The sequence below is a fragment of the Haemaphysalis longicornis genome, unplaced genomic scaffold, assembly GCF_048455015.1.
Source record: "Haemaphysalis longicornis isolate Haplotype H1 unplaced genomic scaffold, Haemaphysalis longicornis Haplotype H1 scaffold_2, whole genome shotgun sequence".
NCBI classification, from domain to species: Eukaryota; Metazoa; Arthropoda; class Arachnida; order Ixodida; family Ixodidae; genus Haemaphysalis; species Haemaphysalis longicornis.
In genome coordinates this window covers 25,751,256-25,777,873 of record NW_027526295.1, presented here as the reverse complement: position 1 = coordinate 25,777,873, position 26,618 = coordinate 25,751,256, and the positions used below count along the sequence as shown (strand labels likewise).

At 46.6% G+C, this 26,618-nt stretch overlaps 1 long non-coding RNA gene across 1 annotated transcript in view; it reads left to right on the top strand.

Moving 5' to 3' along the window:
* Positions 1–26,618, top strand: part of LOC144167024 (uncharacterized) — a 58,549-nt gene that overhangs the window by 16,650 nt on the left and 15,281 nt on the right. Inside the window, exons 3-4 of the long non-coding RNA XR_013321821.1 lie at positions 11,159–11,265; positions 18,826–19,013. This is a non-coding gene — a long non-coding RNA (uncharacterized LOC144167024). The remainder of the gene's footprint in view (positions 1–11,158; positions 11,266–18,825; positions 19,014–26,618) is intronic.

The window sequence follows — 26,618 nt, the reverse complement described above, 5'->3', positions numbered from 1 at the left end:
AGTATCAACTGATTTTTGACAGGCAAAATTTTACGTTGATTTAGGATTAAGTCTGCCCTCTCGGTGACTGCGAGATATTCTTATGTTGCGGCTTCAGATGTTTGGTCGCTATTGAGAAGCTTGGTCACGAATGGTTCTACCATACTTTAATGTTGATCCTTCCAAAGATTTGTGTACCATTTTTGTAAACGTGGAATTTAAATTGTGCGAAACAAATGTAACTGCCCACTACCTGTAAACACTTTGCTACTTTTTCGAAGTGTGCATCCAAAGATAAAGTCTCATAAGCGTGGCATTCTCAGCTAGCCCACGGGGCTTTAACCACTTCTGCATATTTGAAGTGACAAGAATTCCCAGAGACGCCTCAAGCTATCGCTGTCCCGTAACAATCAGTCTTTCATGCTATGAGACGTTTACGTTTAAAATGAAAGCAATTGAAGCTTGTATTCGTAATTATCATACTTTTTGGCAACAATACTTATTCGGCAAAATAGCATATATCTCGTAGAATCATTCCCAGGACTTTTTTACGACTAACTCAGTAAGCATGCATGTAAGCTTTTACATGCATGCAGCATGCATGTAAGCTTTTTGTCTTTCCATTTTAGTTAACACAAATGCAAAACTAAATATTTTCTAGCAACCACCCTTGCAGAACAGCCAAGTGGAGCACCCCGTTTTCGATAAAAAATTTCTAGTTTGACCCCCTCTACGCAGTCACGGAAACAACAAAAAAAACCTAACAAAAGGGCCTCTGTATCTAATATAACTGATTGATAATTATTGCTGGTAAGTGCTTTGAAACGCCCATTGTAAGACTACAAACAACGAAACAATAATATAGATATATAGTGTTCAGTGTAGAACCGCTAGTCTTCTAGTGCTGTTGCAGTCCATTAATCAAACTGCACACGATTTATTTTGTAGTTGTTTATTACTCTAGTTTCAATTACCAGAGCCCCTTAATGAAGGAAATTGTTCAGTTTTAAATACCCAAGTTATATTTCATAAAAAACATCAAGTTCTTATAAACAATTTTTCCGTTATGCACGTTATTCAGTAAAGAATTTCTATGGGTTGCAAGTTATTTATAATCCTCTCTTGAGCAGATTTGCAAACGCCTCGCTTAAGGCGGTGTCGATATGTCTCGCGGCAGTTCTACCCAAGTTGGTATGTTCGAAGTTCGTTTGACCTTATTCTGGAAAGCTAACAACTGGATCATGTAGTATGTTTTCCTAGTAGTCCTATGTTTGTAGAATCCTTTTTCTTCTTTTGTTTAGATCGCCCTTCCATTGTGATATCATCTGTGTTGCTGGAGCAATTTTAAACATGACACCGTTTAGATAGTGCAGTTTTATCATCTTGTTTTGCGCACAAGGAATAGCTTAGTTTCTGCATTGGAGCTTTATTTCCTTTTGACTTATTCTAAATATCATTAAGCTTCTCGGTAGATAAATCGTACACTACCAAGTGATTATATTTCGTAAGTTTGTCCCAGTTACAGTATTTTTTTTCTGCTGCTTCCCATATTTCCCGATTTTTCAACACATGCTGTATGGGGGAGCAAGCGAGCTACAATCTTCGGAAACCCCAAAATAATTAAAGTAATGGTCTGCAGCTTTTAAAGATTCTGCCAATTGTATTGTTTCTATTAGCATTAAGTTTAACTCAGCAATTGCAATTATTTGAGCTATCGCACTAATTTTTTTCTACATAGGCATCTTTAACAAGGACTCAGTGACAATGGATAACATACAAGCCAGCTAAAATGAGCAATTAGCGGCAACTTTCATGATTACTTTGAACGAAGCGTCAGTGTTTTATAACGTTGTGCAAATTGGCAGCTAAAGAAAATCTTAATGCTCAATTTGGAACAAGAAGTTGTGCTGGAACGTGCCGAGTGCCCGCACCTAGGGCAGCGCAGTGACAGCGCGCGTTTTGCTTACGGAATGCATTCGTGCCACCACTTTGTCCCGCGTTAGCTGTTTTCACCGCTGCTGGCTGCCTGATCGACCCCCCAGCACACCCTATGAGCCCTCTTCCTCAAAGCGCAGCTAGGCCTTAACATGCTGAATCAGCCACTTCTGCTTCTCCCACCGGCAGTAGCATTGGCCTACGACATTAGCGAGTGACTCGTCCTCTATGGCCAAAAAGAATGGCAGTGAAGCATCGTTGCAGGTCACTGCGCATGTCCAGTTCCAATTCCCTTCAATGTCAGACTCACCCCCATGAAAAAGGGGCTCCTCTCTAAATCAAACTTATTGTCAAGAAAATAGTGATCCTGAATCTCGAAGTGACCATGACGCGCTTGTCGAGACGCCAGTGAGCACTACAGCCAGTTCGTTCCATTTCTAGGCTACCGACTGCGCCAATGGCTTTACATATAACAGTGATTACTCATATTTGCTACAATGTCCCACGGAGGCTAAAAGAGTTCCATCCGGAATATTTCAGGAAGAGAGAATAATCTACTGATTGTTCGGCTTGAGGCACTGCCTAAAGACTATTTTCCGCAGCCAGGCAACGATCCTCCGATGGCGTCAGCGCCTTCACGACATAGCGGACGGGAGAGGTGCTTCCGGCATGCTGTATGGATGGGCATGGAATATGGCACTTCAAAATAGACTTTCCGGGATTGTCGATTGCAGGAAAGGATACGCAGACTCAAGCAAGAGAGTGAGAAAACATTCAGTACTTTTGTTACACTCAGCCCGAACAAGCTGTTCTACCGATTAATCCTTCGTTGTAGGTATGGGCAAAAGTTGCCGTAATTTTCGGCGTTATACGTGCAGGCATAAAAAAGCGTGTGTTCTGAGGAGTGAGATCTATACTGTCGCATTGTGTCCCTCAAGCGTCAATGTTTGCGAGGATAAAGAAAGTAAGAAAAAATCCCTGTGTTTTTCACATGGGCGGGTTTCACCCACTTGAGAGGACCCCGTTTAAAAATTCCCCGCATTTCCCCGAGGGGAAGAATGTGAACGTGCAAATGCACGAGTTGAATTTGCGCGGTTCGGTAATGTTCGCGAAAGAGAGATCACACACACACACACAACTACAAAGAAAGAAAGATGCATTTATTCACAGACACCTATTTGTGTTGTCGTTGTACTTGATTGCTAGAGCGGATCTCAGCTTTGAAATTTCGTGTCAGTACTCCTTTAAGCAGGTGCATTAGCCCTTCTCACGCCCGATTCTTGGCCAATCCCCCACTTGGGTATGTGCCATATCAGCGGCCACGCAGCGCGCGCCCATCTCCCCCCGTTGCCAAGGAAGACGAGGAGATTCCTGGCCAATCCCCCTCGTGGGTATGTGCCATGTCAGCGGCCAGGCTGCGCGCGCCCATCTCCACGTGCGCGGACATCGCCGGTGGACGCAGGTTCAGGGTCGCTTAAGAAGTGCATTGCACTTAAAATTGTAGGATAATTTATGTGGCCATTATACCGCTGAACGTATGGTTCAGGCGCTCGGTAATACCCCAAATTCTGGTTCGCAGGGTGTACACTCCTAGATTTCAGGTGCCACATTTAGAGTGTATAGTGCTGGATTTAGGGTGTATTGTGCCGCTGCACACAGCGAGGACGCCTTCGTTAAACTAATAGTAAAACATGACCTCGGCTGTTAAACAATCATCGCGCTGCAACACAAAGGAGAACGAAATGACGCAAAAGGAAGGAATTGATTTCTTGTGCTGTGCCCAATGCTTAACGTGAGGTTTCGAGGTGTTGGTGGAGTTATCAACAGCAAATAAGATTATCATTTTACCCCCAGCCGTCGAAAAAAGTTATCTTAACAAGTTACGTTAAAAGTCCAATTGTTCGCGAGTCATTCCAACAGCTGCCCAGCGCCTGCTTTTAGGTCAAGTCCCAACTTTCTGTCCTGGAATTAAAGATTGGACGAGAACCCTTGCATCGGAGCTCCTAAATTCTCTCTAAGTCGTACCACAGCCGTTTGGTTTGGAACGTCTTGATCTTAACGTCTTGAGAACACCATCCGACCGCATGAATAAAATCGGAGGTATTAAGGCACAAAAGACAACAAATTACTAGGAGCCACTGCCGGTCTTTGGAGATGTAGCTACGGTGTAAGCTGTAGTTATCACAAATAGGGGACTTGCAGGCGGGATCTCGAAGGGCTGGGGCTTCCTAAACCGTCGACAAGTTTGAAATAGATGTTGATGCCGAATGAATGCGGGAGGTTTTTTGCGCGGCTCAGCTATCATGCCAGACAATGTAAGGCATGCAATAAACTGCCGTGGGAGGCCAGAGAGGCCTTAGGGACGACCGCCGGTGAGAGGAAGAGTCCACCAGCGTAGGCATTCTTCGGACCACAACTGTAGATCACAGAGCTAACGCATTGCTGCAACTTAACGGTGAAGCGCTAAAAGCGACCACTTGTATATGTAAGGGGTGCGATGTCCTGTCCCGACAAATAATGGGTGGCCATAAAAGTAAGGTTAAAAGTTGTACGAAGTATTCTTTCCCAGGGGTACGCTTGATACTTCGGCCGGTAGGGTGCAGCTGACATACGCCGCGGCTTACGAAACTCCAGTAGGCGGTGCACGAGCGCCGCGTTCATGTCAAACCCCGTCGCGTCAGGGATATTTTGGTCTGCGCGCTTTACGAAGTGTAGAGGGCTAGATGAAGACATTAGAAGGTGACGAAACTTGTAAAAAATAAAAACACCTCCCCTCAATGTGAAAGCTGACAATTTGGGAGTAGTTATTCGGGACAGGGGGTGTGGGGCCATTCTCCGCTTTTGTTCAACGCAATTGAATTTTCCTACCTCCGCAGTGCTCGCGAAGCTTCTCCTAGACCAGTTAGGGTCGTTTTCCGTACCATTTGTTTCTCGTTCTGCGTGAAATGGGAGGAGCGTGAGTTGTGTTACCAGAATATAAGAAATAGTACATCAGGGCGTAGGAGTGCCGTCACTTTATATTTTCATATTTTGCGGGGTTTCTTTAGCAGCGTGAATAAATGAATACGAAATTAGTTCATCGCTGAAAATACCGCAGTTAGATTCTTACCTGGGTACTTTGAAGTGTATTCTTGACACTTCAGTGATTAGGCAAGTAATTTCCGACATAGAAAATTATTTTAAGTACACAAATCTTAACAAAAATTACTGGAAACTACTTCACTGCACTAGAAACATTAAACGCAACGTTTCGTTCGAGTAACACCATTGCTCTTTTTTAAAATGTTGGTGCATGATAGCTGGGGCACAGAGCCTTTAGTACGAGTAAACGCAGCTGCACAGGGCGAAATATACAATAGAAACTCCAGACTACAATTTACGCAAGTAATCCCACAATGCTTATGAGTTACTTCAGTATGCTCTCAACTGCCCAAATCTCGACCGTTGCTGTTGCAGGTTCTAGTGAAGAGCATGGCCGCCACATTCTGGAGGAAGTAACAACGCGCGTCATCTGATGAGAATTGAACTCAGGTCTTTGGAGTAGTAGTGTAGTGCTCTACCTAGTTTGCTTTCTTCGCACATTGCCATGAAAAAAACGCTTTCTTGTTGTTGTTTCTCCTTTGTTGGGTACACGTACTTGGGGTATTGCCTAAAAAGTATGAGGTATGCGGGGTAGTGTGCCTGTTATGTCAGCGCAGTGAGTGGCAAGCTGACGCATGGGCACACATGAAACTACGGTTTATTCAGCCAAGAAATGCACGGCTTTTTCGACTGCACTGAAGCAAGGTCCCAAAGCATCTCCCCGTGCATTGTCCATCTCCCCTCGGAGTCGGGGGTGTCGTCGGTGAGGGAAAGGGCCCCTTCATGGGCGCGCTGTCGTGAGGCGCCGACACAAAACTGCGCTTCTGCTGGGTAGCACGAACACAATATTTCTTTCCCCCTTAGAAGAGCGCCTGGTAGCGGTCAGGGAAGTATCGCTGCCATGTGGATTGGCGTTGGTCGACGGGTTGGCGGTGCAACCAAGACTGGAGCTGGCCGTCTGCACATGTGGTTGTTGGTGTCGCAGCGGCGCTTTCCGAAGTGAGATCCCAGGCCATGTTGACGGGTGGTAATGGACACCTTCTTTCAGAAGGGACTAGTTTACTTGAAGACGGCCTCAGCTAGCGGTTCTGATTGAAGTGCCACCGAGTTGTTGTCCTGGAAATCTCGAAGAGCCACGACCGCAGGCCAATCCGCTTTTTCACTGTCGCTGGGACCCATACTGGTTTGGATTGAAACTGGTGGGCGAGCACGCGTTCTCCCTTTTTTATCCCCCGGCTGCGCAGTGGGTCGCGGGCATCCTGTGCCGCCTTTGAAGATGGCCCTGGTTGAACGGCCCTGAGAGACATTCTCCTTTCCCGTGAAAATAAAGCCTCGCAGGGTTGTGGCTTGTGGTATTTGTACTGCTGTGTGCTGTTTGAAAAAGAAGCGAGCCAAGCTCGCTTTATTGACCCTGTCTCATACATGCAATGTGCCCCCTTAAGTTCGGCCACGTAGCGTTCGCTTGGCCGTTTGTTGCTGCGTTGTACGGGGCGGATGTCACAGCTGTGATGCTGTTGTGTTTGTAGAACCGCTGATCTCTGCCGACACAAACGCCGTGCCACTGTCCACTACTATTTTTGAGGTAGTCCGAACGTTGCAAACAACGCACGCAGGCCGTGGATGACTGCCGCGGATGTTGGCCTACTCGTTTGTATACATTGCAGCAATTTCGTGTTAGTATCCACCACAACTAGAAATGTTGCTTCGATTGGGCCTGCAAAGCCAAAGTGCAGGGTGTGCCATGAAGTTGTTGGCTTCTCCCATTCAGAAATGGGGGCTCTAGGCGGGGCTTGTTGGTTGCCCTGGCAAGCTTGAAACGTTTGCGCAGCTGTTTCGAAATAGATTTCAATTCCTGGCCACCACATGTATCTGCGAGCGCACCTTTACATGGCGACTACTCGTAGATGTCCAGCATGAATGAGGGCCAAGGCTTGCTCCCGTAGTGCGTGCGGGATAACGACTCGTTAGCGCGTGTCACGCAGCCGCGCCGGAGACTCAACGCCCTTGCTCTTTTTTTTAAGTCGTAGAAGTTTTCTCTGGTCAGTTTCTGCACTGGGCCTTGGTGCAGTGCCTCGCTCAGTTGCGAGAACGTCGAGTCCTCTTGCGTCGTTACGGCGACCGTCTCTGCCAATAGCGCGAGATTTTGGCTTGACTTCATACATCAGCACGCAGCCCACTTGTGTGGGATCCTGAATTGTTTCGCCGAGCGGCAGATGATTCAATGCATCGGCGTTCATGTATATTTTTCCTGAGCGGTGCACGAGCTCTTAGTCGTACGCTGACATTTTTATGCTCCACCGTGTCATACGGTGAGACGGCGTATAGGATATTTATTTCTGGGGGCCCAAAATACCCAACAGAGGTCGTTGATCTGTAATAATGATCGCGTGTCTGCTAGCAATGTACTGGTGAATGCGTATAGCTCCATACACGATTGCGAGTCCTTTTCGACCCAGTTGTGAGTAACTGCGCTCTGCCGCTGAAAGGGGCGGGAATATAAAGCAAACGGTGCTTCCCTGCCTTGATCGTCGGCTTGTGAGAGCACTGCGCCAACACCGTAGGGCGATGCATCGCAGGCTGGAAGGAGGGGCTTCGTTTCATCGTAGTGCCTCATTACTACGCGCCGCCAGAGGAGGTTCTTAAGCGCATCGAATGCCTTGTGGTGGCGTAGCTACCAGCTCTATTGGTCATCAGTTTGTAACAGGTGTTACAGGTCATTAGGTACAGTTGCTCGCTGCTCTAGGAATCAATAGTAGATTGTAATGAGCCCAAGAAAGGACTGCAGTTCCTACTTGTTAGTTGGTGGTGGTGCCTTACTGACAGCACGCACCTTGACATCAGTGGAATGAATACCTTGAGTATTGTTCGGGTGCGCCAAGAACATAACGTCGGGCACTGCAAAACAGCATTTATCTATGCGTAACGCCAGTTGGCGCTGGCTAGCCTGTCAAGTGCAAGCTCTAGACGTTCTGGGTGTTCTTCGATTGATGTGCCACTAATGATCACATCATCCAGGTAAACGCACACTCCTGGAATTCGTACAAGCGTGGACTCCATGTACTTCTAATAAATTTCTGGGGCTGCTTTCACTCTAAACAGAAGTCTTTTAACCCTGTGGAGGCCCCTTGTAGTGTTTATAGTTAGCCATTCAGATGTTTGTTCGCTCAGCTGCAGGTGGTTGTACGCCTGGGTCAGGTCCAGCATGCTGAAAATTCCGCATTTAAGGAGTGTGCACAAAACATCCTGTGGTGTTGGTAGTGGGTAAGCAGAAGAATTCGGTACCAGGTTTACGGTGCTCCTGTGGTCTCCCTAAAGACGTACAGTTCCGTCTTTTTTCCCGACTCCGACAAGTGCTGTGGCCAAGTCTGAGTGCTGCGTCGCCTCAATGACATCCTGCTGCTCGAGCTTGCGACGCTCTTCGTCGTACGCAGACTGCATGGCAAATGGCTTTTAAAAATATGGTGCTGGCGCCCTGCTGGAGCTCCAGGTTGATAAGAAGTCGGTTGTGTCTGGCAATATCCGTAGCGAAGACCGCTTCGTACTTCTGTTTAAGTCGCTCCACCAAATCCTTTCGCTCGGGAATATTCTCCTCGTCAGCCGGGTTGACACCTCAGATCATTATCCCCAGAGCGTCAAATTTCGGCCGAAGAGTCTAGATCCGGCCTCTCGCACAATAAGTAGTGGTAGCTGGCAGGTTGTGCAGATGAAGCAAACGTCTGCGTTTGCACTGCCAAGTAGTGGCAAGGCCTGCCCTGACCGCGTTTTCCGGTGCTTGTGGTCGTTAAGCAAGATGGGTTCATGCTTGCGCCAGGTCTGGTGGCACTAATCAGCATTTATTTCACTAATCAGCGTACATGCTTCTAACGGAATCCACTTTGAAGTGAACCGATTGGTTATGCACTGTGGCGTCCATCATGGTCTTCGGTTATGTGTATACATTGAGAACAGTGTTTAGGTCGTACAGCACGGGTGATGCTGGTAGACTACCGTGCCTATCCTCCTGTGGTATGACCCCTGAGGCGTTCACGCGCTTGTGCCGTCCAGGGTGTGCCCTCGGCTGCTTCCTCTTTGTTATGCATGCCTTCTCAATGTGACCACGTTTCTTTCAAAAATGCAACGTTGCGCCTTGAAGCTTGCATGACTGCAGGCTGTGCTGCTCGTCAGACCGCCAACAGCGCTGCGCTTTAGGTGGCTTTTTGCCACTTGGATTGTGGGGCTGGCGCTGGTGATTTGTAAGGTATGCCGGCTCGGTTGGTTCCGGATGTTACGCTGCTGCTTGCAGGCACTCTCCGCTCGGATGGCGATGTCGTAAGCCTTTGCGAACGTCAACTCGGTCTCAGCAAACTGGCGCTGTTGGAGGAAGTGATCCCGCTGCCCGCACAAAAATCGGTCACGGAGCATACTGTCCAGTGGTAGCGTGGTAGGGTTCGCAGGTGGTGTGGCGACTGGGTGTTCGGTAGCTACCGTTGTGGTGGGCAGCGTTCCGAAGTTGCAATCGGCGTCCTATTTATTCAACGCCGCAACGTAGGCGCTTACCGCTTGTTATTCCTTCTGGTGTCTTCGTTGTAAACGGGCCCCACTATACACTCCAGATGGCCTCGGGTCATAGTGCTTCTCCATTGCCGCAACGATGTCTTCGTAGTCCACTGCAGCTTGGGTGCTGTGCTGAACCATGGAGCAGACGGTGTCGTACGTGTCGTCCTCACACAGCGCGAGCAGGTTTGCCTTCTTCTTGCTGGGGTCACCGATGTTGTTGGACTCGAAGTAGAATTGACGGGCGTCAAACCATGAACCCCAGGGGGTGCCGTTAAATTCAGGTTTTTGCCCTGATGCCTGCGTAGCCATTGCGTAGAACTCTGCTGTTCAACGTAGGTCGCACAAAGACTTTTTCGTCGCCACTGTTATGTCCGCGCAGTCAGTGACAAGCTGACGCACGGGCCCACTTGAAAATACAATTTATTCAGCCAAGAAGAGCACCGCTTTTTCACCTGGACTAAAAAGCAAGGTCCCAAAGCGTCTCCCCGTGCATTGTTGATCTTCCCTGGGATTCGGACGCGGCGTCGGTTGGGGAAACGGCCCCTTCGTGAGGGACACTAATTTGTGCGCTGTTGGCAGGCACCGACACAGAACTCCGCTTCCGCTGGGGAGCACGAACACAGCAGTGCCCCTCAACGCTCCTTATCTCTCAGCTGTTCTGGGTTCATCGGCCTTGTTTCTGTTTTTTCAGACAGAAAAAAGAGCTACAAAATTTGATTCTCCAAACGCTCATTTCAGATTTCGCTTGATTGCCTGGTTCGTGGTCGCTTTTTTGCTCATGTCTTCGTTGTATAGCGTAAGTTCACCACAATAAGCCCGAATTTTAAAACCACATTTCTTTGTTCTTCAGTAATATTTGTGATTTCACTTTTGGAAGTTGTGTAATAATTTATATTAAACGTAAGCAAGCGCAGTCCTGGTCACACCGAAAGAAGCGAATACCGCCTTTTAAAAGCAGATATTTAAACTGAAAAACGTAATCAGCCCTAAACTACTGCGTTAAATGTAAGCTACCTGGATTGGTTTAAAAGTGCACAAGAAAAATGTTGGAGATCAGCTGTTTTTGCAGGAATTTCACGCACAAAAATTCACACAGAAGACGAACCGGACATAGACAAGTGCTATTCCTGTTCGTCTTCTATCTACATTTTTGCGGTTGAAATTTACACAATGAATTTGTACAACTAGCTCGAACCTACACTTCATTGTTTTATAGCGATTACGCTGCACAAGACGTAACGGTAAATATTTTTCGTTTATTTAGGATAGCTTAACAGCAAAAAAAATTAACGCGGCATTTATTAATGCGTGCCTTGTAAATAAACAACAATTTGAATGGTATCCTCTTCATGTGGTGATAATTCCCCATGTCTTCCGATGGTGTGCCCAAGACCCGGATGTATGATACAGGTGTCATGAGGTGCACTCAAAAAGAGAATTTGCTTGATATGGCATTTAGAGCATTGCGATGTGACACACCCATTTATGGGCGATGACGCGACATATGGCGGACCATGTCTGAACTGGAGATTCTTATGCATTCGTTCCATGTGGCAGATACACCTAGAAATCCGAACAAAAACCATTGCATAGTTCACTGGTAACTTTTTGTCCTTTATCCATGCAGGTATTCGGCACTGCTGCTAAGCTCGATGCTGGCAGTAGTGGTTGGATCCGCGTTGAAATCAGAACGAGATCCTCAGCGCCCCGTGCAAGGCACACCACTGGATGTTGGTAAGAGAGAACTACAACCGAACAACGTGTTTTGCTGCTAATGCTTGTAATGTAATGTAAAGCATTACCACAAAAAATGCGTACGTTGCTGGGGGTATCAAAACAATAAAGATAGAGATGGGGAGAGTGGAAGAGTGACGGATCCGCAAAGGCATAAAATGTGCAACTTGCTAGATGTAGATGAAGCAACCTGGAACACCGTTCGTTCAGAATACGCCTCTCTGAATTTAAGCAGCGATCCTGATGTCCCGAAGTAATGTGAGGCAGTTAGAATGCCCAAAGATATAGTTTTTCTGCATCGATATATATGTATATATATATATATATATATATATATATATATATATATATATATATATATATATATATATATATATACACACATATATATATAGATATATTGCCACGGCGCTAAACTAGCAGCCGACGAACCATGTACTTCACAAGCAAGAACAACGCGTCCAGCGACGGTTGTTGGTAGAGGAAGCCGACGAGGTCTCTTGTGGGTCGTTCTGTACGTTAACGGCAGCCCAGACTTTCTTCCTGTAAATTGTGTAAATACTTTAAATACATTCTTCTCTTCCGCATCCTCACCTCATAACATTTTCTGGTAAGGTGCTGGGTGACGATGATGGCCTGGCCTGTAGCGGCCTGGCTAGGCGCGGTCATGGTGAGGGTTGTCCCCTAGTGCTCTTTGCGAAAGGAAGTGTGCCGGACGTGGCGTCCGCTACGCAGCTCCGTCTTCGCAGAAGGCCAGCACCTTTACCACAAGATGTTCAACCCGACCCGGATAAAGTTCGCGCAGTCCAGAACTTCCCGGCACCGCGCTCAACAAAAGACGTCAGAAGCTTTCTGGGACTGTGCTCCTACTTCCGCCGGTTTATCAAGGACTTTTCGCACATTGCCCGACCCCTTACCGGCATGCTGAAGAAAAACGTTCTGTTTTCCTGGGGCTCCAATCAAATGGCCGCTTTTACGACCCTAGTTTCCGTGCTCACCAATGCACCACTTCTGGCTCATTTTGATCCTCATGCGCCCACAGAAGTCCGCGCGGATGCCAGTAGTTACGGTATCGGGGCGGTCTTGGCGCAACGACAAGGTGGACTGGAGCGTGTTATCGCCTATGCCAGCCGCCTTCTTTCCACCCCAGAGCGCAACTATTCAATCACTGAAAGAGAATGTCTCGCTCTTGAGGGGCCAGTGACCAAGTTCCGTCCTTACATGCACGGCCGCCCGTTTACGGTCGTGACAGAGCATCACGCGCTGTGCTGGCTCTCTTCGCTAAAGGACCCCGTAGGGCGGCTAGGTCAGTGGGCATTGCGTCTCCAGGAGTATACATTTGATGTAAAATACAAATTTGGACGTTTGCATCAAGACGCTGATTGCCTGTCCCGCCACCCTGACGACCCACCCGACGACAATGAAGATGACGGTGCAGCTTTTCTGTGCACTATATCTGGCCTTCTTCGCGTTAAGGAAAAGCAGCGTCATGACCCGGCACTACGATCTATTATAGACAACCTTAACTCGGCCTCCCGGACACTTACACGGCAATGTTTCTGCTCCGTGACAACATCCTATACCGTCGTAATCTTCGTCCCGATGGTCCTGAGCTGTTGCTCGTTGTTCCCCAGTACCTACACTCCCCTGTGCTGCAGCAGCTTCACGACATGCCGACTGCTGGGCACCTCGGCATCTCTCACACATATGATCGAGTCCGGCGTCGTTTCTTCTGACCTGGCCTATACCGTTCCGTACGCCGCTACGTCAGGGCTTGCGACTAGTGCCAACGCAGAAAAGCACCAACGTCGCTTCCAGCGGGCCAGCTCCAGCCTCTTGACATCCAGGCAGAACCTTTCTTCGGTGTCGGTCTAGACCTGCTTGGCCCCTTTCCCTTGTCTTCATCGGGAAAAAAGTGGGTTGCAGCCTGTCGCGACCGATTACGCCACGCGCTACGCCATCACGCATGCATTCCGGGCCAGCTGTGCTACAAATGTAGCCGATATAATTCTCCTGCATGGCGCACCTCGACAGTTGCTCACTGACCGCGGACATTACATCCTCTCCCAAGTAATTCACGATATTCGTCGCTCATGCTCTGCTAAGCACAAGCTATCTACAGCATATCGTCCCCACACTAACGGCCTCCCGGAACGCCTCAATCGAACACTGACAGATATGCTCTCTTGCTACATTACTGCAGACCATCCCGACTAGGACGTCATGCTGCCTTATGTGACCTTCGCTTATAATTCATCCCGGCATAATACCGCAGGATATTCACCATTCTACCTTCTATATGGCCGTGATCCTACTCTACCATTGGACACACTCCTCCCGACGTCGGGACCCTACCGCTACGGCGGTCGGAGTACGCCAGTGAAGCCATTGCTCACGCTCATCATGCGCGGCAGATAGCCCGCCACCGACTTTATTCCTCGCAAGCTGGCCAGAAGACGATTTATGACCGCAAACACCGCGTGGTCCACTTCACACCGGGATACCTTGTTCTTCTCTGGACACTTACCCGCAAAGTCGGGCTTTCTGAAAAACTGCTGCCGCGGTACTGTGGCCCGTATCGTGTGCTACGTCAAGTGACCGATGTCACGTATGAGATCTCCCCAGTTTCTCCACCCTTGTCGACTCGTGCACCTTCTACGGACATTGTCCACGTAGTCCGGCTGAAGCCGTACCAACCGCCTCTCATGGATTCGCCGTAGCGCCGCGACGGCGCTGGTTCCGCCGGGGGGTAATGCCACGGCGCAAACTAGCAGACGACGAACTATGTAGTTCTGAGGGATTGATCCACAAGCATAAACAATTCGTCCAGCGACGGTTGTAGATAGAGGAAGACGACGAGGTCTCTTGTGGGTCGTTCTGAATGTTAGCGGCAGCCCAGCCTTTCTTCCTGTAAATAGTGTAAATACTTTAAATACATTCTTCTCTTCCACATCCTCGCCTCGTAACAATATATATTCTCCGTTCTCGTTCTTTTTTTTTCCAAATTCTTTATCTGTTTCAATGACCTACAACAACCTCCCCTTTGCTTTCCGAGGTTTTCTTGACTGCCAATCCTTAATTCTGTGTTATATATATATATATAGTCAGGAAAGATAAAAACACACAGAGCGCGAAAAAATAAGGTTAGTAGAGACAGCGACCCACGAGAAAGACGCAGAAAATAGAAATAAGTTTACTGACGTTTGAGGGAGAGTGCTTCCTTTCTTCAGAGTACAGTATGAGTTCGTTTCAGAGTTATATATATATATACAGAAAATGTAGCAAGGGCGAGGGCAAGGTAAGAGAAGGGAGAGTTTGTACAAATGTATCATTGTTGGTGGGTAGCAAAAGAATGAAGAGCGAGCGGTAAAAAAATAAAAAAATATATAAAAAGGATAATAACAACACACAGTCAGGCGGTACGAACATGGGAAAGAAAGAGAGAAGAACCGGAGCGAAAAATTAACAAGGTAATTCCCCCCTTCCCGGTGGCAACAGGGTTGAAAGAGGGGTCAACACAAGATATGCCCATGCATGTGTTTGACAAGGGCAAAAAAATTAGTCACGCGGAACGAAGGTCCAAACAAGATATGCCCATGCACACAAAGTCCGAACATCTGCCCATTCACACCCGTTCTAAGAATCAGGGTAAGGTCATTGAAACATGAGACACTTGGGTTCTGTTGGTGGGAGGCAAGGGTCGCGCCCAAAAGCAGTCCGACAGGCAGAGAAGACGGCGTGCTGCGTCTGCGTGCGGAAAGAGAGAGAGAGGTACATAAAATTTGCAGAGGCGAAGCTCCAAAGCCTGAACTACAAGTCTCTGGATTTGCCTAATAAGGCTATCAGGTTAAAATGCGGTCGCCAGCATGACGACGCATACTGTCTCGCACGATCCCCGTCGAATCTCACAAGCCTACACGTTAGGACGCTGTTGCGCCCTTATTCTGCATTGCTTTATTCAGTTCGGGGAGGACAAGCACCAAGACGTCTTCCTACGACGAATAATTGACAGTATAAGCACCTCACCATCCGGTGGTTAAGTGAGTGCATTACAAATCGAAGGTCGTGTTGTTGATTTTCAGAACACCCTCCACGATGGTCCGCAGGTGGTCTTCGTCGTTACCAAGCACTTTTGTCTGAATACCCAGGAGCAGCTTCATGATCTTTAAACGGATGGCCCTGCAATGGTTTTCCAGACATCGGCTACATGCGACGCCACTTCTTGCCGTGGCATTACCGCTCCATTCGGCGTTGCGGTCCGCATGCGACAAAGAAATATGTCAACGATTTTACCCACCAGAATTCTTCTGCCCCCCGATATAAGGTCGCACCGTTCTTCCTCGTCGACTGAGATGTCTTCGGCATCTTACCTCACTTGCCACACGAAATAGTTTCGAGAGCTGTGCCCATTGAATGCGGCAGACGAGAAGTAATCGCCGGGGCCTTTCCGAACAGTTGGGCTACCGATGTCAGTTATTTTATTCTTACGACGTAATAACTCATGGCAGTACTTCTCTCCTCCTTTATATTGGCGGAAAAACGTACTTCGTGTAGTGAGTGGTTCAGGACGTCCTCCTATTCTAGGCGGCGAAGCAGAAGTTTACTTCTTCCAGCCATCCCTAATGTAAATGCTTGGCGCAGTGGCTTAATCGTGATTGGACTGAAATCCTCCAAAGGCACGCTTCTCACGCCTATTGTGGGTAGGTAGTTGTTTTGTTTTATGTAAACTAGTGTTCATTAACATGGTCATAATATTGGTGAACGAACACCTCTCTGCTTTTTCTTCTTGTCGAGAGGCAACATTGACACTGCCAACATTCACCTCCACAACATTGTCCACATCAAGCGAGAAAACTGTACCACTTGATGGATATGCAAGATATGTCATCTGATGCGCCTACTTTGCCAGCCACATCGCGCGTTCCCGACTCTCATAGTCACAAAATTCGCTGAAGAGCAGACACAGTAAGCGCTACTCTTCAACTTGATGGCTCGTGCAACTCAGGTGGCCTACGCGCATGGCAGAGTGCTCGGAAAACTTTCTCGCTTGCTACTCGGAGATTTATGGTATACAACGCCAAGTAAGTGATGCCAAGAACGAAATAACTTCTGGACATCGTACACATCTTCCGTATAACATACCGCTCACCCCTTGCAGCTCTGCCATGACAAGCACTTAGACGTGATCCTACCCAGGTTTGGGATAGAGGTATGGGGGACCTCACGTCATATTCAAGGAAACATTTCTTGTGCTGTGCCATGGCGAAATGGTCAGCATCAAGCCAAAACGAACCACTGCGCGAGTTGGTACATTATGCTTAGTGACACCATGGCAAAAGAACAGGCCGAAACACGGTACTTACAAACAATTGATTTGTGATTGCGTTTTCCAGTCGTTTTTGTTACATACCTAGGAAACAACAACAAAAAAAGGAAAAGAATGACACAACACCCTAAAGCTGTCCCAAATGGGTCGAAAAGTCAACTCGAGCTCAGTGAAGTGAATCAAGTGCACAATAAAACACCATAATTATTTGTTGCCTGCGCAGAAAGAGTTCTGTATTGTGTCCACTTACTGTGAGCGAAGCATTACGCCGGCCAAACTGGTCAATGTTTCTATGAAGCATTGGGGAAAGACCATACCAATGTTTTGACATCATCCTATGCCACAGAGCTGTGATATGAAAACAAGGCAACCAAATTGTGGAGAAAATCATAGATTCCACCAAAATTAAAAGATACATGATGCTTAAGCACCCATTTATTGCCCTCTCAGAAAAGGGGAGTCGCTTCTTGGTGCAGCTACCCACACCGTTAATTAAAGATTGCTAAGGCATGCCGCGGTGGGCGTCTCGCAGCCAGGCGCGTCACTGTTCGTAAGCTCTTGCGCTAGTTAAAATTGAATATTCCCGGTACGCATGGCATTTCTTGTTAAAAAAGTCGATTACTTTTACGCAAAAACAAAAAGACTAAGCCATTGATGGTTGGTATTCATATCTCTCACGTATCAAGTGATTAATTAAAGTTTTTTCAAACCATTTTTGGTTGTTTTTGTCCAGGGTTATAGAAAAATGACTGGGAAATGCAATAAAAATCAGTTTGTACTCAGCTTTGCGTTCGCGGCCCCTTTCATTTTTGATTGATTGATTGTGAGGTTGAATGCACCGACTCAAAGAAGGGATGAGGCGAGCCGTAGTGGAGGGCTCCAGATTAATTTTCACCACTTGGCGATCTTCAATGTGCGCCTGAATTTCTTACTCACGGGCGTTTTAGATGCGGAGCAGCTTATGGCAGGAGCTATGTCCCGCGTGCGCTGTCTGCACTCCACTGCGCATGCGCGTCTCTCCTCCATTTTCCTTTCCTCCAGCTGCATAACACTGGGCATGCGCCCCTCTCTTCTATTCTTCTCTCCCCAGCTGTATAAAGGGAGGTGCTCGTGCTGCGCGGTGTTCAGTCTGCTCCAAGGCACCGCCTGCGCCGGTTCTGCTCCGGTGCTGTAGGATGAGTTCGGATGAAACCAACAGCCCCGAAACCAGCGGCACCCACAAATAGGACATTGAGTGAACCCCCATGCTGCTTCGCATCCTACGCAGGGTTTTCCTATGGGAACATGGTGTATTTTTTTTTGCTTTTCGCCTCCATCAGAAAAGCGGCTGTTTACGTCCGAGAATCGAACCCGCGTCCTCGTGCTGAGCCGCAAAACGCCTTAGCTACTGAACACCTCGGCGGGTTCTGATATAAATGCTATCCCCCTCTATATCCATACAAGTGTGCATCATGCCTGACTATTTCTTATGTTTCTGCCTTTTAATATAATGATGTTACCGCGAATTTGTGTATGTGCTAGAATACCACTAAACTATATGAACTATACAACTAAATTATCCATTATCACGCAAGAGTAAGGTAATGAACGCACATTCTCTTTTTTTCTCAATGAAGATAACAGTTTTTGTGTGGCAGCAAACTGTTTGTGTAACGTTGAATAACGTTGATTCGAAGATTTATCACTTTCGTTACAAAGGCACCCGAAAAATTACAATATTCCTCAAAAGCTTTGCTTATGTGATCAAGGCAGCGTCTATCATGCCTTTTCTGAATTATAAAACAAATAATTTGAGGTGTTTGCTTTCACTATTTCGAAATAGCTATAATCTACCAACAAAACCTTATTCTGTAGTAGAGCTGCTACATCGAGGAATAATATAATATTTCATAACGTAAGCTGCAAAGCCTACACTAGCAATGACCAGGCTGACAAGATGATGAAACCGAAACCCCCAATTAAGCACTCCTTGTAGGTTTTGAAAATCAAGTTACATTGTAAACAGAGCCAGGAAAGCGTGCATAAAATGCCTCCACAAAACACAATTTAGGTTCTTGGAATAAAACTTCGAGAATGCAGAACTTGGTGTGTATTTTTCAGGTTAAATTGTATCTCTTTAGAACCATTCTTTAAGGGAAATCATAAACCCTATTGTTGACTTACGTAAATGCTAACCGGGACACATCTGAGGCAGTGGCTCAATGTCGTCCTTATTCACGACTCTATCTCCGCAGAAAACAAGGCGGGCATGCAGAGCCACGAACCGTACAGTGAAGTGGCGACTGCAAAGTACGACGGCGTTGACATGGACAACGAACTGTTGTGGCAAGCGCATGCTTTCCAGGTCGAACCGCGACCAAAGGCCAAGTTTCTGAATCATATTTCATTGCCTCACGACATGTACGGGTACTTGGCCAAGAACGTAAGTCTGCTGGTCGATTTTTTGTGGTATTTGTCTACCAGGTCGATGTTTGTGTTTGAATTGTTATTAAAATATTCCATGGATTTAGTATTATGCTATATAATCCATACAAGGGTATCTTCTGTAGCGCACTATAGCAGACGGAGCGAAAGAACATCTAAGTTTTGTACGCACCGATTTAATTATACAATACTTATTTTTTACAGTTTGCGTAAATCTTGCGCGATAAACATTTGTTGTAGGATTTTATGGTAGAAGTTGCACATTGCTGAGGAAACACGACTAAACTTATGTTTGCTTTGATTCAATGTTCCTCAGCTATTTGCACGATTTTTGTAGACAGCACTGCCATTAGTAACGTCTACATGGGGATTCCTGACATGATCAGAACGCTTATCGGCTTCCGAAAGGAATTGGCTATTGTAGTTCACTGAAAGTAGAGGTGTTTGAGTTTGCTAGATACGTCCTCCAGACACTTCTCGTTCGACGACACCAGATCTCTAAACAGACAGTGTACGCCGAAAGGATTTTGTTTTAACTGAAAGATCATAGGTTTCCGAGCACTCTAATCCATTGTTCGACCCGCAGCAATGCATTATTTTTTAGGAAACTCGTTGGAATTTCTCTCTGCCTCACCTCTTTTGCTTTTTGTGACGTAGACATCACGTCACAACGGAGGAACGAGGCACCGGTGTTGTCTAAAGCGTAAACAGTAGGCGCTTGGCGCTCTTGGGATGGCAATGGTAGCTGTTAATTTACCACGCCATTGCCGACCACCAAAAACGTTTCTTCGACTGATTAGGCTAGCTTGCACTTTTATTATTTATTACCAACAAGAACTGCTTTTCACCGCTCCAGCGGTCGGTGTGACATCCTACACCGGCCACCCAAACTCTATGACACCGGCCGCGAGCCAAACAGCGACCAGCGCAGTTACAAATATCTGGCAAGGGTGGCTTCCCAGCTAGGCGTCGCTCAATCGAGAGCCTTCATCTCAGGTCGTCTGGCGCTCACGTTCATCTTATAATCTCTCCTGTCGCGCGACAACCAACCTATCGTGAAGTACACACTCGCTTACCGCAGCCGTCTCGACTAGTCCTCGTGTCCGCGGTTCCGCCATGCCAAAACATAATAGGGCTACAGGTAGGCATGCACCATTTACGGATGAGTTATCAACACCGGCTCGCGGTGAACGAAACATCGCAAGTTCGTATCGGTCGGATAGCCAATGCAGTAGTACTCTAACCTTTCAAGGGCAGCAAAGTTCGATACGGGCGCGGTCACGCTGTACCGATAGTACCATCCGCGCGCGCAGAATGGATTAGAAGCTCAGGGGGGGGGGGGGGGGGCGCTCAATCGCCTGCAGAGCATCTTGTTTCTTTATTACTTCCTGCCGGGCTTATTGCTTGCAGAAGTTCGTGGGTTCACCGTGGTAGGTTACTGACTTCGCTAATAGCACACCAAGGCTTGTTTAAAACGATGCTGAAACCATAATGGCTGACCATGAAGATTACATCAGCTCGCGGAAAGTTTTGATTTAAGTTTGTTTTACGTACTAAACCACATCTGTACTGTTTATTTAGGAAAAACATATATAGATGCTTCGCCAATGAGCTCTCGGCGTTCAAAACTTTGTCACGTCAACACATGTAGTGTCGGCGAATGCTACGGGAAACGTTTTTAGACCTGCACCACTTTCTTGGGTAAGACGCTCGAGTAATATCTCGAGTAAGACCCTCGGCTAGAAGACACACAAGATGGTTATTACGGGCATGGTGCCTGGGGCAAACAAAAAACCTATTCGAATACGGTACGTACAGAAAGCAACACCCATGTCAAAGTACTAAGTGGGGATTTTTCGCCTAGACGGATTGGAATCTTTAGCAATGTAAAGCCGCCACGCTCATCTACAAAGTGGAACATTTTGCCCCGCAAGGATAATGATAAAGCTCGATCGGTTATGGAATAAACACTGACACCGGTGGGCAGTATTTTCCTGGCTGTGTGAGTGCCACGGAACGCTTTGTGCAATGAGCTACAACGAATCAGGCCGAGCTTCTTCGCAGCCCTTGAGTAGGCTCCGAAGGGTCCGGTCGGAAGGCGATTCGTCAGCGTTGTCAGTCCACGACACGCGGCGACGTCTGCGTTGTAATACTCCGCCGACGCTGAACTAGAGGTGCAGCCTCAGTGATGTGGAACTCCAGTGCCATTCCCCCACGGTTGCCGACTCTGCGCACATCGACTATCGTTTCGACTGATTGAATGCCAGACAAACAGGATTCTCGGGTAGTCAAAGCACGCACGCAGTACCCATAGAAAAAAAATGGTTTGGTCGGCACCACAATCCTGGGACGCTCGCCACCGAGTCTGTACACAAAGCAGCCGCGTCGACGGATTGCCTCGAAAGCGCGTCATCCCTATTTCATATTTGCCGCGCTTTTGAGGCGCTTTTTCAAAGAAAGTGCTACGAGTTGTTCCGCACCTCCGCCAGATGGCGCCACGGGTCCCGCGACCGAGAGAAGATGCAGTGAAACATCGCCCTCGCGAGGGGCACGATCAAATGCAGAGCATTTCCGGGGGCGCACGACGTTAAGTAGTTTGCGTTACGTTAATGTTGTTGCACTTGTGGCAATTGCTGGCGAGAGAGCGCTCGTCAGCAGTAATTTGAATAAGTCAACGATATAAGGCGCGTTCGTAGAGTCCCTTTCTGTGTCGGCTTTGTGGCCCAGTGGGTAGAGCACCATGCACCTTGCGTTCAACCCGCAGGGTCGAGGGATCGAAACCGGGCGCCGGATAGTATTTTTTTTATACAGTAGGGAGGGGTGCGGTGCGGACTACGGACGTCAACGCGGGTGACATCGTGAGTTACTGAAATGCTCTGCATTTAAAACAACGGCCAATATTGTTGACCTGGTACTTCTGAGTGACAATTTTCCAAGCTACCTAATCGACATAAAAGTTATTGATGGAATATCTGACCATAAATATCCATAAGCCCATTGCCATCATCCAAATACGCCTTGCGCATGCGTTTCAGCATTTGTAAAGTCTTTGATATACAGGTGTCCCAGCTATCATGCCCCAAGATTAAAAAAAAACAGCAATGACGTTATTCGAAGAAAACCTAGTGCATAATGTTTGCAGTACTGTGGAGAAATAGACAGTAGTTTTTTGGTTATGAGATTTAAATAATTCATTGCAAATAATGAGCTTACTTGAGACTTAAATTCCTAATCACTAAAGTGGCAATGAGGCAATTGTATGTACCCACAAGGAGCATCTAACGGCGGTATTTTCAGCGACAAAGTAAATGTGTAATCATTTATTCCAACTGATAAAAAAACCAGCCAAATATGAAAAATACCACGTGACGGCGCTCCCACGCGCCTCATAAACAAGCACCCTCAAATAAGCTGACTGAAAGTGACTTTGCCCGCCACACGCCCTAGAAGACAGCGCATTACCTTGATAAGGGTGTGCTTGGAAGCGGCAGCAACATCTAGTTTCGCGGTGCGCGTGTGGAAGATAAGGCCCAATCTTGGTCGCGATTTTTTCTTCTTTCCTTTTGTTTATTTTATTCTTGGTATCTAAGAGGCACCCTGTTTGAGGGCATTGCTTTGCGATACACGCGTACGCGCTGTCACGTGGTATTTTTCATATATCGCGGGTTTTCTTTATCAGTCCATATAAATAAGTGCCCAATTAGTTCGTCGCTGAAAATGCCGCAGTTAGACGCCTCTCGTAGGTACCCAAAAGTGCCTCACTGACAGATTAGTGATTGGGGCAGTACTTTTCAAATAATATTATTAATTACAAACAATTATTTCGGTCTCATTAACGAAAAAATAGTGTACCCTTCTGCCCACTACGACAATCATTATTCACTGGGTTTTCTTCAAGTACGCCATTGTTCATCCTGTATACCCATAAGTCAATTATTTAAGTTCCAGTTCAGGGTCCCTGTACCTAAATGTATATATACCGTTATAGACTTCAAAACAAAGATCAACTACCTCGCCATCAAAACTACAACGATAGGGCAACAGGAGGCTTGCTAAACTAACACCGAACTAACCAACCCAGGATCGAGTGGATCCGTAATTTTATGTTGATTATAGTGGTGATAACACGGTTCCTACCTTAGGTGTAATGTACATGGGAGTGATGTAGATGGGTGCATTTTTGGCTAACTTTGCACGTCTAATCACCCCTCTCAAAATACAAACTGCCTCGACCGGGCCGGAAAGGGTGCGATTGGGTGGACGTCGGATGCATTACAAGAGAGACCCAGGTTCGCCTCAAAGCATGGGAAGCGTCGTAATTTTTCTTCAGCTCAGGCACAATCATCGTCCCCGTCGAAGAAAGTTGGTTTTGCTGCAGTGCGTTGCAGCTGAACTACAGATGCGATAAAAACGATACGATAGGCTTCAATTTAAAATTTCAAATTCTGTGATTCCTGGATGACTCTTAGGTCATCAGTCTTAGACGTCGAGTAAAAACATTACGCCGGGCAGCGGAAAAAAACCCAGGAAAAGTGATTGCAAACCTCAAGTAATAATTGCAGTTAACCAACTGAAAGGTAATCCAGAACAACATAAACGATATTGTTCATCTACGCCAGCCTACTGAAGTCGAAGGACGAAGGCCACTCATTGACCTCCAACCACTCCTGTCCTGCTGTGCTCGAGTCCACAGTTTTCCCCTGAATTTCAGTATTTCATTATTCCACACGCTTATTGGCCTTCCTCTAGTGTCGACTGTGTGACCCTGATTGGCCACTGTTTGTCAGTTCGTCTGACTAGGTGGCCAGACTAAGATCATTTCTTTTTCTTTATACAAACTATGGTATCTTCTACTCCAGTTTATTCAGCTTGCTTGTTTTCTGTCCTAATACAATTCGTTCCCTGGCCCGTTGAGTCCACCTAACATTGTTTTCTAGTTGTATAGTAAGGTGTCAATTTTCACCTTCATATGTCATCACAGGTAGCATGCACTGATTCTCGATTTTACTTTAGGGTGACAAAGGTAGCTTACTTTTTATTATTTGAGAGCGCTTGCCGAGTGCTTCCCAAACCATACCTGTCCTTAACCAGATCTCTCCCTCGTGGTTTGGGTCAGCACTAACTATCTGTCCGAGGTAGTCATAGTATTTTACTTCTAGCCTTGCGTTTTCCAAGTTGAAGGATCTTTTTAGCATGCTTATTCCTCATTAGTTTAAATTTATTCATATTAATATTTACCCTCAGGGACGTGCTGTGCGATTGTAGTTCCTAAAGCATTGTTTGCAGGTGTTCTGCAGTCTCACTCAGCAAGACTATGTCGTCCACAATCCTAAAATGGCTCAAGTACTCCGGTTTATCTTTATTCCTATGTTTTCCCACTGAAGCTTTCTCAATGGCCCCTCCAGACATGCTGTGAATAGTTTCGGCGAGATAGAATCCCCCTGTCTTACTCTCTTTCCGAGCGGGAATTTATCGCAGTGGTAGTGGAGGGTTGTTTTGCCGGCGCATTCCTTATATATATATATATATATATATATATATATATATATATATATATATATATATATATATAGGTTTGGAAATGAGGGGCTCGTTAGGAAATACAGAAAGAAATGCCGGCAGTCTACAACGCCAAGGAAGGCATAGGGGAACAATTAGACTATTTTTTTACTGTTAGTGCCGTTATAATATTATTTTTCATTATTAATTATTACGTGAGAAAGAAAGAAAAACACGCGCCCAGAGTGGAGACCAAACCCACGCCTTTCGAAAGGCGTGGGTTCGGTCCCCACTCTGGGCGCGTGTTTTTCTTTCTTTCTCACGTAATTAATAATAATGAAAAATAATAATGTAACGGCACTAACAGTAAAAAAATAGTCTAATTGTTCCCCTATGCCTTCCTTGGCGTTGTAGACTGCCGGCATTTCTTTCTGTATTTCCTAACGAGCCCCTCATTTCCAAACCCATTTATCGCGCGAAAGCTTAGCGAGGGCCTCGGTTCTGGCCGCCTTGATGCCAAGGTAGCATAAGAGGGTTTCCCCCCAAGTTACCCGCTTATGAAAGGCTGTAGACGTTCGCGTCACGCCCCGGGGGTTGAAAAGAAGGTCCCCTTCTCCCCGTGTACTCTGAGTGGCGCTGGCTACCACCCTCAAGCGTCAGGTACAGTTGTAGTAAATATAAATACCCCAGAAAGCGAAGGAGAACACAGTCGCCCAGACAGCCGAATTGGTAAGGCATTCGAGATCTCATCGAAAGGCGTGGGTTCGGTCCCCACTCTGGGCGCGTGTTTTTCTTTCTGTCTCACGTAATTAATAATAATGAAAAATAATAATGTAACGGCACTAACAGTAAAAAAATAGTCTAATTGTTCCCCTATGCCTTCCTTGGCGGTGTAGACTGCCGGCACTTCTTTCTGTAGATATATATATATATATATATATATATATATATATATATATATATTTTTTTTTTAAAAGGTCTTACGTAGGTTTCCTCTATCCTGTGGTCTTTCCGTTCTTCTGACCCAGCTGGGGTGAATACGAAATCAACCGCTTTCTCATAATCTATAAATTGCATGTAAAGGGGTTTAAGCGTAATCTGCGGATCTTTCTATCACTTGATTGGCGACATGGATGTGATGTGTGGATGAGCACCCTTTCATAACCCAGCTAAAGTCTGAGTTGGGTTGATGGGAATCCAGGCTGTCACCTATGGGGGTAACTATAACTTTGGTAATTGGCTTTGAAACAACTGATAGTAGGGTGATGGGCCAGTATTTCTTGAAGTCCTTCGGATCCCCCTTCTTATGAATCAAAGTAATGCTGGCGTTTCTCCAGGCTATCGGCAATACCTGAGTCTTCGAGCATTCTGAAAATATTACAGCAAGATTTCCCAGCAGAATATCTAATCCCGATTTTACAGAATCCACATTTATGCCGGCGTACCTGCAGTTTCCCTATTTTTATGCCATGAGTAGCCTTCCAACTAGCTCTTTAGTTACTAGTAGAACATAGAAAGCTGGCCTTTTACTCTCAGTAGTTTCCCATGGTTTTACATCCCAGGCATACACTCTGGTGTCGAATTGTCGTGCCAGCCTAATTATCTCGTGCCGGTTGTGCATAATGCTACCCTGCTGGTCTCTGAGTAGCATGCAACTAGTCTTTGCCGATGGCTAGCTTTCTCTTAGTTGCTTTTAAGCTTCCCCCGATTTGTACCGTTTCCTCGATCACCGGCATGTTGCATGCACAAATGTCGTTTATGTTACTTCTGTTAATCAATTTCAACAGCTCGGCTGATTCTATCCGGTCCCCCGTGCTTGAAACGTTGATGTTCTTACTTTTGGCAATTTGTGCCTTCGTTTCCCTAATCCGATGTCAAGTTTGGTCTCTTCATGTTGTCTCCAACACAAGCGGCTGATTAAGTGAGTGCCGACCTTAGGTTATGATGCAGCGTTTCTACAGTCACCTCACTTAGAAGCGCGAATTTGTTTTCATAAGTATTTTTAAATTCATGCAACCTGGCTCTGACTTACTCCTTACGCGAGTTGTCACGAGTTTCCTTCGTTATCTTTTGAGATTAACGTTTAGGTTGCATCCAACCATCC